The sequence below is a fragment of the Rhipicephalus microplus genome, chromosome X, assembly GCF_043290135.1.
Source record: "Rhipicephalus microplus isolate Deutch F79 chromosome X, USDA_Rmic, whole genome shotgun sequence".
Lineage (NCBI taxonomy): Eukaryota > Metazoa > Arthropoda > Arachnida > Ixodida > Ixodidae > Rhipicephalus > Rhipicephalus microplus.
In genome coordinates this window covers 68,916,970-68,931,370 of record NC_134710.1, presented here as the reverse complement: position 1 = coordinate 68,931,370, position 14,401 = coordinate 68,916,970, and positions in this window count along the sequence as shown.

The following is a 14,401-nucleotide window of genomic DNA, read 5'->3' as shown; positions in this document are numbered from 1 at the left end:
CTGGTGGTGGTCCTATTCACAGGCACTTTAATATTGGATGTTTGATGGTAGACGAAGAAAGTGCTTAACAGCGCAAACGACAGGAGGGGATAGAAGAGACGAGAACAGAGCGCTGAACTAACAATCGAAGTTTATTGCAATCCAACTACAATATATAGGAAAACAGAATCTGCGCATAACTTTGGTTGTTAGTTCAGAGCTCTGTTCTCGTCTCTTCTATCCCCTCCTGTCGATTGCGTTGTTAAGCACTTTCTTCGTCTACCATGCCGCACCAACCAGCCCAATCAAGCACCTTGTTGATGTTTGATGACTCTTGCAGAACTGGCTATACATAGTGTTCATGTGATGTCACTTCCGCCGTTGTCACCCTCTCCCGCCATGCCCGGGCACCTCGCTGGGTTCGCGTGTTGCAGCGCGGTTAGTTGGGGGCTCGTCACCTGTTGCTGTGGACAATGTTGAAAGGGAAGCATTGTGGTTTTTTGTTGTCGTACTTTAACGAGCTCATCAGATCAGAAAGGCATCGTTTGTTCCCTCGATACAAGATGAGAAAATCAAGTTGTGCAACACGTATACCAGGCACCGCGAACACCGGCTGCCCACCACGACCTGCGAGGGCCCATTATCTCGCTTTCACTACAAAAACCACAAATTGCGTGGCCCAAGAACAAGTGAAAGCCCAAAGTCTCTCGAGCCGCAATTTTAAGAGTGGATGAGCGAAGCGCAGCAGCTCCCATCAAAAACAAGTCGTGCAGAGCTAGGCAAGTTTGCAAGAGATATAATATTAATATGAATATATTGCTGCGGCCCACGCCACCTAAATAGTAGCGCCCCTCCCTTCTTCCCAAGTGTTTTAAACATTAAACAGTGCTGATGATGAGCCTCTTTGAAATTTGTGGAAATAGCCGAGGAAAATATTATGCGACCCAGATAGAGACTTCGTGTGGTGCACGCCACGGTAATGCCGGTGATCACTTTTTTTTGCGTATGTTTCGACACCTTTTTCACCTTGTATTTTACTTTTTTGCACGCTAATGTACAGTGGAGTCTGAAAATGATGGAGACCGTGTTAAGAAAATAATTGATGAATTTTTCAAAATCCTGACCCCTCAATTCGAACCGATCGGCTATACTTTTGAACTAATATTGTTTTGCATTCATTTTTACTGTTCGTTTCAACGCAATACGCGAATTTCTGCGATCGCCATCACGATTTTAACCGCCTCCCTGACACGCTGATTGTGCACGCAGTGGTCGCGGACAAGCTTGTATGTACAGTATCTTGGTAAGCTATCTCTGTTTGCGAATAAGTGCTTGGCTATAGCACTTACCCGGAATGAAGTTACACCTGACGACGCAAATATAACCGAGTTTCTTGAAGTAGTTTTTTTTTTTTGTGAATCTGCACCAGCCAAGCACGCCGGTACTTTCAGGAAAATCGCAATGTGCATTCTAAATTTTAGGTAACTTTCGGCGAAGAAACACCCCGAAGTTCTGCTTCCTCTTCAGGGACTAATAAATCAACTTGCCTGACTAGCAGCTCTCAAACTTGCATTGTGAGGCAAAACTAAAAGGGCGGAAGCACGAGGAGACTACACGGCAGCGGTAGGCGACGGAGTCTGTAGGTATCCGGGCATGTCGGTGGCGCATTTCGCAAGTGACGCTGCGTGACGCACGTGCACACTATGTATATTTATTATGATAAAGTGTTTTGCGAATTATTGCTCTAAATCGGCGAGATGCAAAACGACACGAAAAACTCAAATACAGCTGGCTGCATTGGTTTCTCCAGCACACGTCTCAAGAATGTTGATTTCAACGGTTTATCCAAGTTTTGATGACCTAAAGGCGCACTGCAACGTAGTCTCGTGAAACTTTTTTTTATGTTGCTTAGTGTACCATCCCCTGATGAGGTAACCGACAGGCCGCTTCAAAATACTGACGTGCCACCGCAATGGTCTAGGCGATCAGCACTTAATAAACGGTGCCTAAGGGGAAGTGCTGACGACGTTAGCCCATCTAACTACAAAACAGCTTGTCTGCCTTGCTAAATAACACGCACGGCCTGTGACAACACGGGTGCATTTACGTAGCAACAGATGAGAACGGCCGTACGTGTTCGCACTTAACAAAACAGCCGGCAATGCAGTAGCTTTGACCATCTGAGATCACAGGCTTCGTAAGAACACTACAATAAAGTTGTTTCGATTCATCGTAAAAACACTTTGCCGATGCACTGGAGTTTCATGCATGTGTGTCCGGTCAGTCACATGTGAATTGTGCAAAAGCATTTATTTCATCGTCGACTTCGCCCTTCGCGACAAGCAAAACTCAGCAGCAAGGACACTTTCACCTTTTACAACACCACGCTTGGTATTGCAATATCGAAAATGCAGCACATCCAACAACAATAAACCGCACTTCATCCTGGGAAACTTTATGGCGCACACACTCAGATGAAGCTGCGGCGCAGTGAACGGCCACACTAGCTCCAACCTCTAGGTTTAACTGTACATCCAGCAATCACATGAAGCAGCGACGACACAGGGTCTCTGGTCCTCCTTGGGGGCGGCCTAGGCCCAGGCCACAATTTTGCCGGAGTTTTCACCACCAACACACATCGCAGGCAACTACCATCTTGCACCGTTTACCTTTTTTCGCAGACGCAGTGCCCATGGCGCCCCCTGTATATCAAATACTTGTAATACCTGTTTAATTAACAAATATAGACCGATTGACTCGTCAAACACCTGATTAGTAAAACTTTTGTAGGTATAACGCATTCTACATTATTAATTTAAACATTTAAATAGCTTTAGGTATTAATTTTTTAAATGACATCACTTCCTTGCAGCGCAGGAGCCACTTCTGTTAGATGTGAACTCCACGCACGCGTTCGCGCGCGAGATTCCACGCGCTCACGCGCCTATGCGCTACCACGTGACGGCCGGAGACGGCGCGCCAGGCGAAGCGCGCGCGTTCGGAAAGATCTGGCTATGCCAGATATTTTTACACGCGCCGGAAGTTGCTCCCTTGGCAGCAGCCAATCAAACGCCGCTGCCGCGGGCTTCCGCTCCTCCTGTCTCTCAGCCGCAATGGCCGCCCTCTGCAAGTTGTCGGCGATGGCGGTCGATAACGAAAAACTAATCTCTTGTGTGGCCAGCCGGACGTCCTTGTGGCTGGCCACGCACAAGGACCACAAGAAATATACTGTCTACTGTGCTGAGCGCGGGTTAGGAGATGGCCCCACAGCTATGACTGCCGGCAGCGCCCGCATGGTGCGCTGCTGTGCGAGTGGGTGCATTTGCGTTCAATCCTTGCACTCCGCAAGCGCTGCGAAGCCTGCAAGAGGCTGAGCCGCGCGAGGTCAACTATTATTTTCCTGCATTTTTGGAGCGTTTTTTTTAAATAATGCTTTATTGTAAAAGAATGACTCAATTGCTTTCACAGTACTGGCGCTTTGCAATACCAAATTAAGATCATTTCGTAGCATGCATTTCGCCATCCGCTACTGCCCGAAAAAAAAAAAAAAGACGCAGATCCCATGTAACTTGGGAATCAATGCTATGCAAGGTGACTCTGTTGTAATTTTTTTATTAGGTGAAACATTATGAAGTGGCGCTGAATTTGTGCAAAAAATTGGATAGCCAACACTGGAACCAGCATTGGCATTTCACGAACATTTGGCTTTTCTTGCAAAATATTTTGAAGACCCTAAGTTAAGGGAGTGATCGTGAGGGCACCCAGACGCAGGCGATTCGATAGATAGATAGATAGATAGATAGATAGGCAGACAGACACGGACCGACAGACAGACGAACGGACAGACAGACGGATAGACAGACAGATGAACGGACGGATAGACAGACAGACGAATAGGCAGACAGACAGACAGACAGACGAACGGATGGACACACGGATAGACAGATGGACGGACAGATGGACAGACAGACAGACAGACAAACGGACAGGCAGACGAACAGACAGACAGATGGACAGACGGCTATTGACAAGAATTCATCTTGTTTAAATTCGCAGTCTGCTACTTTTGTTCGAGGTCTCTTTAAATCTGTAATTGACTTGACATATTCAAGCTCATCTCTGAATATATGTTCGTGGCAAACTTTAGATTGTGCTACTAACAGTGACCACTTGCCTATTAGTTTTGTACTCAACTTACCGAGAATACTTGTCGCCGAAAAGGCCGGCTCATTCCTCAACTATAGAAAATTAGAAAAAGACTTGAGGGCTACTTTTGATCGCCGCAAGGACATGCAAGGTGACATTAGGGCTATGAGTCTGTGTGCAGTGTTGAAAATATCAGTAAAAGACGCAACTTTTAAATTAAACTCGGCCACAAGAGGTTCTTTTAGTCCATGGTGGACTGAAGAGTGCATGAGGAGCTATAGAAAACGGAAAGCTGCATGGAAACAACTGCTGGTCAACCAAAGTCCAAAAAACTGGTGTGATTATAAATTCGCAGCAGCAGACTTCAAACGCACAGTAAGTACAGCAAAAGATGGCTATAATATGAAACAGTATGATTATCTTTCTAAGGCTAAAAACAAAAAAGCACTTTTCAGATTTTTAAGATTGCAAAAGATGTTACCACCCGCTAAAAATATTGACTCTTCCGTTCCTTCCCCTGTGAACTCTCTGATTTAGTAGAAAATATTGCGAAAGGGTTCCAAGATAGATTTATGTCAACTGTACCACTGCACATTGTGAACCCAATGGCGGGCGAGGATTTCGATGAGGTTACTTTAGTGAGCTGGCAGAGATAATAAGGCACTTATCTCTTTCAGCACCTGGACCAGACGGGGTAACAAATGCAATGATAAAAGTAATATTCGAGATTTCTCCAACTGAAGTATTAATCTGGTGAATTTTTCTTTAACAAAAGCTTGGATACCTGCGGAATGGAAGCTGTCTAAAGTGATTCCACTTTTTAAAAAGTAGGAAAAAGGATATGCCTTAGACAATGTAAGGCCGATATCACTCACATCAAATCTGGTTAAGCTAATTGAAAGAGTTTTAAATGCCTGGGTAATGAAATATATTGATAATAGCGCAATATTAAACCCCAGTCAAATTGGTTTTAGATCTGGTTGCTCAATATGGTGTGTGCATGTTGATTTAGAGAGCCGAATACAACTGGCTCGGCGTCGGCGCCAATACTGTGCATTATTTACTCTAGATTTGGCTAAAGCGTACGATAGGGTTGAGCATTCAATTTTATTATAACAGATGGAATATCACCACTTTTTCAACTACATCACTGCGTGGGTGTCGGAGTTTTTAAGAGGGAGAGAATATTACTACTTTAAAGATGGGTACTCGTCGAATAGATATAAGCAGACACGTGGTGTACCACAGGGGACTGTCCTGTCGCCAGTTTTATTTAACATTTTCTTAAGCTCCATTCCATCAACTAAGGATATTCAGTTATATGTGTACGCAGACGATATTGCTTTCTTTGCAAGTAATACCGACCTTCAATCTTTATACCAAAGTCTACGAAATTATCTCAATATAATAGAAAGATGGCTCAAAAATATTTATATGACCCTGAACGTAAAGAAAAGTGCACTTCTTGCATTCTTTTTTCTGAAGCCTATCAACATATCGTTAATATACAGTAATGAGCTCATTCCGCAGGTGAATTCCCTTAAATATTTGGGCATCATATATAATGACACATTAAATTGGAGAAGCCACATTGATGATGTGTACTCCAAGGCAACACGGGTCATGGGGTGGCTACGGAAGCTCGCAAACCGTAAAGCGGGTTTAAGAAGAGATGTGCTACTAATGATATATAAACTTTATGTGTGGCTCATCATGGAATTCGGATGTGTATTATTTTCTTGCAGTGCAGCTTATAAAATGAGACCCCTAATACTGCTGGAAAGAGAAGCGTTGCGTTTGTGTCTGGGTCTACCAAAATTTATTGCAAATAACGTGTTGTATATCGAAGCTCCCCCACCTTCTGTGCTAAATAGGTTTAAAATTCTTACTGTGCAAGCATTCTTAAAGATATACAGTTCACACCAAAGACTCCCATTTTACGTTTTCATTCAAGAACCGGCTTTATTTTTCGAAACACATTGATCACGACTACACACCCTGCAAATAATATTTGCACAAGCGCTACTACAGCAACTGAATGTAAAAGTTAAACATATTGGTCCAACACACAACCTAAATTCATTAATTAGCATACAATTTGATGATATATTTCCTCATAACGCAAAACAATTTGCACATAGGTACTTAAATGACCAGTTAGCAGATTATCTAGCTCACCTAGAGATAAGCAATATCATTGCGACTGATGCATCTGTGTCAAAAGAAAAGGATGGGGTTGGCATCTTCTCTCCTTCTTTGGACTGGTCCTTTTCGATTCGACTCCCAGATTATACCCTTGTATTCATTGCAGAATTATTGGCTATTGTTCTTGCCCTACGCAAATTGCCCTCAAGCGAATCATTAGCAGTTATCATTACAGATTCCTTATCAGTATGTAATGCACTTTCTGCGGCAGCAAATGCAGAGCTGATGAATACGTTTCGGCATTCAGTACCGAAAAACATAAAAAAACTGCATTTGCTATGGGTACCGGGCCACCGCGAATTATATTTGAACGAAATGGCGGACTCTTTAGCAGCAGTATCCTTGAGTGGGCCCACCATCCCAGTTCTGCCAGATACGGCTTAAGTGACAGCGCTAAGGTTCTGAAATGCTTGTCTGCAATGGGGAATAGGTAATTTGGATAAATTTAAAGATTTCGAGCATTTGAGGTATTGCTGGAATAAACAGTGGTGTGGATCTCGCCAGTTAGAGGTCACTTATACCAGATTGCGCTGTGCAGTTCTATAACTAAATTATTACCTTAACAAAGCTCGACTCAAGGCGTCATCGCTGTGCATTTTTTGCAACGAAATTGAAACAATTGAACATTTCTTTTTATTCTGTCATCGTTACTCTTACCAGAGAAAGATTTTTAGGAGCCCCATTGCAAAAGCTAGGAATACAAGTAAATCTACCAGTACTTTTATCACTTGGCGGCACTTCATTTGGTTACTGCCACAGGGATACATGCTCCACTGTGTTTAATAACATCAACGCAACTAAAAGATTACCGTGCTAGTGAAGCCTAACCTTTTCAGATCTTTAGTTTATAATTTGTCGCGATGTATGTCAAAAACAAGAGATGGTTTGACCGCTTGCTCAGCAAATATTTTTGTTTATTGGTATTATTATCTCTAAACTAATTTTTCAGATTGGATTTAATTTCATTTTAGTTTCATTTAAGTATCCTGCCACCCGGTTCTTGGCCCATCCCCCTCTGTGGGTGAGCGCCATCCATCTCAGGTCATCAGCATCAGTGCATGCTCCTTCATCGAATCGCCATTTTCTCTCAGAAGCAGGGCGGCGACATGTTTTCGCCACAGGCAGCGCTCGCCCCGCCATGCCAGGAGGACCTCAAGCAGAAACGGCGGAAGTTTGAAGAAGAGCTTCGCACTGCGTTAGGTGTGGCCCTTTTGGACGCCTATCACAAATATTTATTGCGGGTACAGCAGCACCACGTTACAAATGTCAAAGTGCCCCAGCTGCTTGAACAGGCCGTTGTGCAGCTCAAGACAAATACTGAACTGTTCAACGACGTACGCTACATCCGCATTTGGATACGCCATGCTACATTGTCACCGGAGCCCCTCGCATCGTTCAAAGCCATGTTCAAGACTGGTATTGGCCTTCAGCATGGTGAATTCTACGCCACTTGGGCACAGCAGCTCGAAGCATATGGCGATACTTCCGGCGCATCACGCATTCTCCAGGAAGGCATCCGTTGGCGCGCTACGCCCGCCTCCCGGCTCGAAGCGGCTCTGAGGCACCTGAAGGCACGCGTCAGTTGCCAGGTCACCCTCGACCAATTCGAACAAGTGCGCATGGACAATATTCGGGCACAGGAACGACAGATTACCTTTGCTCAGCAGCTGAAGGCCGAGCAAGATCGATGCAGACAGCTCGAGGCAGAGTGTCTGCAGAGAGAGAAGTGCGACCTGGAAGAGGTGGAGGCGCTCAAGCAGGAGGTGCTGCAAATGTGCAAAGAGCTGCAGCTGTTGCATCGCCAGCTGGCCGAGAACAGGAGTGGCAGTAGAGACCACGCTGCGGTGACTAGCCAGGTGCGCTCGGATTAGAGCATTCTGACTGCTGAGCAGTCCATCCTGGTTCAGCCTGTATCCAACAGCAGCATGGAGGAGGGCGCCTGTGGGCAACCTGACGAAGTGAGCATGCCACCTGACCAACGTTTTTAGATAGAAACGATGCACCTGACACACCGAGTGCTCACTAGGCGAGCGGGGCTGCTGCTTTTCGAGTGTCAAGATGATCTCAATACTTGAACTAAAACAATCATTGCTCTTGTATTATTATTAAAAGTAAGATAAAAATATTTTCTTTAATTTTCTATAAAAACTACGTAGTAACTACCCTTTTAACGGTGTTTTGATACACCCTGAAATAAAAATTTCAGCCGTGTTGAGCACCCCTAACATGAAAAATGCACACTAACTTATCCGACCGCTATAAGAACAGTTAGCAGTTCCACTAAACGCGCAAATGACGAACCTCACTGGATGGATGAATTTATATGGCTATACCCTTCAGATCGGGTGGTGACCAATGCCACCAAGCCGTAATACTTAGTGAACCAAAAACTAGATTGATTTTTTTCCCCTTAAATAGTGAGGTTGAGGACTCGTACTTTGCACTGAAGGGTTTAATTTTCACTCATGCCTTGACTTTAGCCACCAATCAGATAACCTCCTTCTTGTTAATTCTACCCACTTAAAGTCTATTTTGCCCTCCCTGTCCCTAAACCCCCAGTGCTTTGAAAAACTCTGCGCCATCATCCTGAACTATAGGGTGAAGCCCTTTACAGAACATTATAAAGTGTGCGGCGGTTTTTTCTTCCTCTCCACACGCACTGCATACCGTGTCTACCCCTTCGTATTTGGCCCGATATGTCTTGGTTCGCAATACTCCCGTCCTGGCGTCAAACAGTAGAGAACTACCCCAATTATTATCATAGATCCTTTCCTTGGCAATTTCCTGCTTGGTAATTCTCCACATATTGGTCTCAGTTTCCTTCACCTTCTTCTTAACAGATAACTAATTCTTTTTGGTTTGGCCCCCTACTGTTTTTAAAGTATTTACCAGTCAATTTTGTTGGTTCACTTCCTCCATTTCGTATCGGCATTCTTCAAGTACTAGTAGCTGAATACCTTCCTAGCCGAACCCTTCTCCCCATTTCTCTCAATCGCTTCTCAAATTTTATCTTGCTGCTAGCTTCCCTGCCCTCAAATGATGTCCATCCCATATCACCTTGTACTCCCTGATTTTGTGTATTCATGTGAGCTCCTAAGGCAAGCCCACGTTGCTTAATTTTTAGCCTCACTTGAACTTCTGATCGCATGCACAAGACCGCATTGCCGAACTTCAGACCAGGAACCATGACCCCTCTCCATATTCCTCTCACAACATCATACCTATTGTAATTCCACAGTGCCCTGTTTTTCATCACCGCTGCATTCGTGTTACCTTTAGTCGTCACGTATATTTCGTGTTGCCTTAGGTACTCGTCCCATTGCTTATCCATACGCCCAGATATTTGTATTTATCTGTTATCTCTAGCGTGACCTCCTGTATTCTAAGCTCACTACCTTCGTTATCATTAAAAATCATGACTGCTGATTTTTCCTTACTGAACCTAAAATCTAACCTATCTCGCTCATTACCGCAGATGTCCATCAATCTGTGCAAATCTTCCTTGTTGTCGGCCATTAGCACTATATTATCTGCGTACATTAATGCTGGTAGTACCTGATCAATGAGTTTTCCTTGTTTGACTAAAGAGAGGTTGAAGCCAAGTCCACTTCCCTCTAATTTGGCCTCTAATCCTTGTAGGTACATCATGAATAATAAGGGTGACAGGGGACACCCCTGCCTAAGCCCCCGTTTTACCTCTGCAGGCTTGGATACCTGTTTTTCCACTTTATAACTACCTTGTTACCTTTATAGATATCCTGTAAAAGATTAGTGACATGTTCCACGCCTAGTGTGTCCAGTATTCCCCACAATTCCTCTTGAACCACGCTATCGTACGCTTCCTTGATATCCAAAAATGCTAGCCACAGGGGCCTGCGTTCCTTTTCTGCTATTTCGATGCACTGAGTCAGTGAGAACAGATTGTCTTCCAACCTCCTGTTTCCGAAACCCATTCTGCAGTTCCCCCAGCACCCCCTCGTCCTCTACCCATGCCTGCAGTCTTTCCTTTATAACCTGCATCGCCAGCCTGTAGACCACTGATGTCACTGTTATAGGACGGTAGTTGTTTATGTCAGCTTTGTCCCCTTTTCATTTATAGATTCTGCTCATCCTGCTAAGTTTCTATCCATCGGGGACTTCACCATCGATTATTATTTTGCTCACTGCCTCTCTCAAAGCCTGCTTAGACTTCGGACCTAATGTCTTTATCAGCATAATTGGAATGCCATCTGGGCCTGTTGATCTACTACAAGGAACCCTCTTCTCATCCCTTTCTCACTCTCGTTATGAAAATGGAGCCATTGCGCCACTTGATTCATCCTTGTCTATTGTGGTGCATAAAGCACTTCTGTGTTGAAATTTTTCTGTCGCCCTTGTTCTTATATATTCAATAGCTTCGTCCCCTTCTAGCCTAGCACCTTGAGCTGTAGTTATAAACCTCTGCTCTAGGCTCGTCTCCACTCTTACGGAGTTGAGATGGTTCCAAAGTTTCGCAGCTGCCTATCTATCTTTTTTATGTACTTCCGCCAGCCACTGAGCTCCCTTTTTTCTAATCTTTTCATTGATCAAAATGGATGCATCCCTTCTACAGCTTATAATGATTTCCCATTTTCTTTTAACATCATGTCGGTTCAACCCGCTCCTTAGCATGTGTGTGTTCCCTAGAGGCTTCCTGACGTTTTGCTATGGCTCTCTTAACTTCCTCATCCCACCAACTCTTGGGTTTGTGTCTTCCTTTCCGGGGTGACTTGTCACGTGCCTTAGCAAGCTCTACCTCAAACAGTCCAATTAGATTCGTGTATGTCCACACTGTTTTATTGTCCTCAGTGATTACTTTCTCAATTTGTTTAGTAGCTATTTCTATTTGCCTTTCTGAATGAAACTTTTCCTGTAGTTGCTTATCTCGTCTCCTTTCCACTTTTCCTGCTCTTCCAAAACTTAGCTTGATATGTTTGTGATCACTACCCAGACTTCTGGAGCCACCTTCATCTATGTGCATTCCCCTGAGCTTATCATACATCCTATGCGACATCAGTGCATAATCTATCGTCGACTACAGCCTTCCTACCTCCCACGTTATTTGCCCTTCACACTTCTCGGTACTGTTGCAAATGATCAAATCATGCCTTTCACACATATCCATGATCATTTTGCCGGTTGGGTCAGTATACCCATCTATATCTTCTATGTGCACATTCATATCTCCTTGTATAATTATCTCCCGCTCTCCTCCTAATTCCTCAATGTCTTTTGATATACACTCCACCATTGCCTGGGTTTCCCCTCTAATGTTTCCTCCCATCCACAAGTACACCAAACCAAGGAGTGTCCTTTGCCCTGCCACTTTCCCTTTTAGTCATAAATGTTCCTTGCACTCCTGCTTGACCTTTTTGCCAGTCTGTACTTTTATTAATGAATGCCCCAATACCACCCCCCTTTCTGCTGCCTTCTGTTCTATTGCAATATTCCCACGCGTAGTCCAGACTGTTAGGAGGTTGTTCCATGTCCCTAAGATGTGTTTCTACCAAACCGTATACCATCAGCCTCTCCTCCCTTAGCTGTTCTTCTATCTCTTCCCACTTCAGCCTGTTCCTGCCATCCTGCATGTTGAAATACCCTATGTCTAAATTGGCTCGGCGCTCATGGCTACGTCTATTTTTGCTTCAGACTCTACCTATCTTAGATACTGGTGCCACTTTGGAATCGTATCTGTCCATACCACCTGTCAAAGAGTCTCCCTGGTTGTTTTCCTCGTTACTAGCTATCCTGCACCCCAAAGGGCTCGTGTGCCCCCCAAAAAAGCTACTGCACGTCCTGCAAGTCGTCAACCCACCTTATGACCTAGCCGCCCATCGAAGTGAATTCTGTCTCGTTGAAAACCACCCCACCTATGCACCTCTCTGTTTATTTCCACCACCTCAAAGGCTTTCCCTCGACTCATCTGCCATATCTCTCGGTTTGCTTTGATAACCGCTCTTTGTATGTTGTCGTCACGCACCGGTACCTCCGGTATCGTGCATATCACTACCTGAACCTGAAGAGAAGTGGTGCGCATGCCATCGACCCCTTTCGCCAGTGTGGTCGCTAGTCCTGCCGTATCTTCTTTTAAGACATCGTTTAAACCGCCTGAAATTATCACAATTTTGTCTATCAGCTATAATTTTGAGTTTTGTGTTCGCTTGCCTCGTGACGGCTTCCAGCTTGCGTCCTGGGAACGTCCCTACTGCAACCCTCTCGTCACCTCTTACCCTCTCTTTGATTGTTTCTGCGCATCGATTTAAATTCGAGTCCCCGGCGATTATCACATGCTGTGACTTTTCAGCTGGAGCGTCCTACACCTGGGGGTTAGTTGCACCTGTGAAGCCGGCTGCTTTGTCCCTTCCCAGCCCCACCACTACTTCACTGAAGCTGGGCCTTGTGACAACTGAACCGGCTGAACCTGTTTTTTCCAAACTTGCTTGCTCTTTCTTCTCCGCCATTCTGGTTGCCGGTGCCCTACTGATCGGGAGCCAATATTCCAAATAAATATTGCAGTTAAATTTAAAGTGCAGTAAAATTTATCGGCGGCATAGTACTTTTCTGCTTCGTGCCACAGTGCCCTACATACGCAAAGGAGCCATAAGCGATATTTCACGTTCACTCCTACCCTGCTTTGCAAGATCTTGATGCCACTCTCATCCATTTTTTGTTGTTGTTGTTGTGGCTGTTGTGGTTGTTCAGCTCACAAGGTTCCTTGCTTGTTGATTACGTCTGAAAAATGGGCCCATAGCCACCGGCACTTGTTTTCTCTATGATATTTTCAGCGACAGGGGAAAATGTGGTCAGTTTCACGAACTAATTTACATTCTAACCGTAGGCACGAAATGCCGTACTTCTTGTCAATGAAGCTGCAAACGCTGGACGCTGGCATTATTACCAAAACATAAAATTGCCATTTACATCACAGCAAGCCTCTCCTTGCAACATACTCATTCATCAGCGCTAATACGGACGGCTGGCACACAGTGCATTTGCTGTTGTGACCGAGCCCAGTCGGGATCATATTACTATAATTTTAGGTCGCGATTGAGCCCTTTCTAAAAGCTGCAGAACTGAGTCACTCATCTAAAATTTTCCTTCTTGTGCAGCTTGGCTCGATCGCAACAGAAACTGCCTCATGTGACAACCGTAGAAAATTTGTACAATAAGGGGCAACAGATAATAATTAAGATCATGCCATAAAGAAACTTGTACTTATGTCGAATGTGGCCTAGCTACAACTCTGAATAAAGCACACTTGTGCATGTGACTTGCATTTGTCTCCAATTATATCAGAAAGGTTGCACCTGCATGCAGCTCTAAGCATGCTGGGTGGCATCCCACAAAGTGGAGAATCCACTTGCATTGTGCTTCATGGGACCATTTGTGCTTAACAGGTATGTAAATTTGCGCATGCTTGTCATGCCAAACACGGCTCATTTTCAGATAGATGCAAACATGCACTGAATCAAGTACTGTGGTTGTAGACAATTCTTGCAGCAAAAATATGTTCCTTTCCCGCAAGTAGGCGTTAATGCCAATTTGATACTTCAGTTGTCTTTTATAAATGGATCACTACCTTTTACAAAAGTAGTGCGCGCGTCCCCCGTGGCTTCCGTATGGGTTGCCATAGCAGACGATGCCGGCACTCGGGCAATGTGAGGAGCAAAGATATTTTTCGGAGCATTTATTTAGTAACGTAACATTTTGGGCGTGTTGGTATGTGGCATTGTAGTTTTATATCGCACGGAAAAACACGGTCAAAGAAAGACACGCCATACAATCAGTGAAGAAGCCGCATCAGCATTTTACTGATTTCACCAAAGTGAAGTACCACTAGCATAATAAATAAAAATTGGCCCCGTATCTGCATTTAATCTGCAAATGTCATCGAAAGACGATAGTCTTGCGTGTGGATAGAGTGAACAAAACATTTATTTGATGTTCTGCTCAAGAAAATCAGTGAATGGTATTCTGGAGGCACTGCATTAGAGTGCCTCGAGCTTGCAGCAGAGGCGAACGAGCCCATCAAGTTACATCACACGTGAGACGT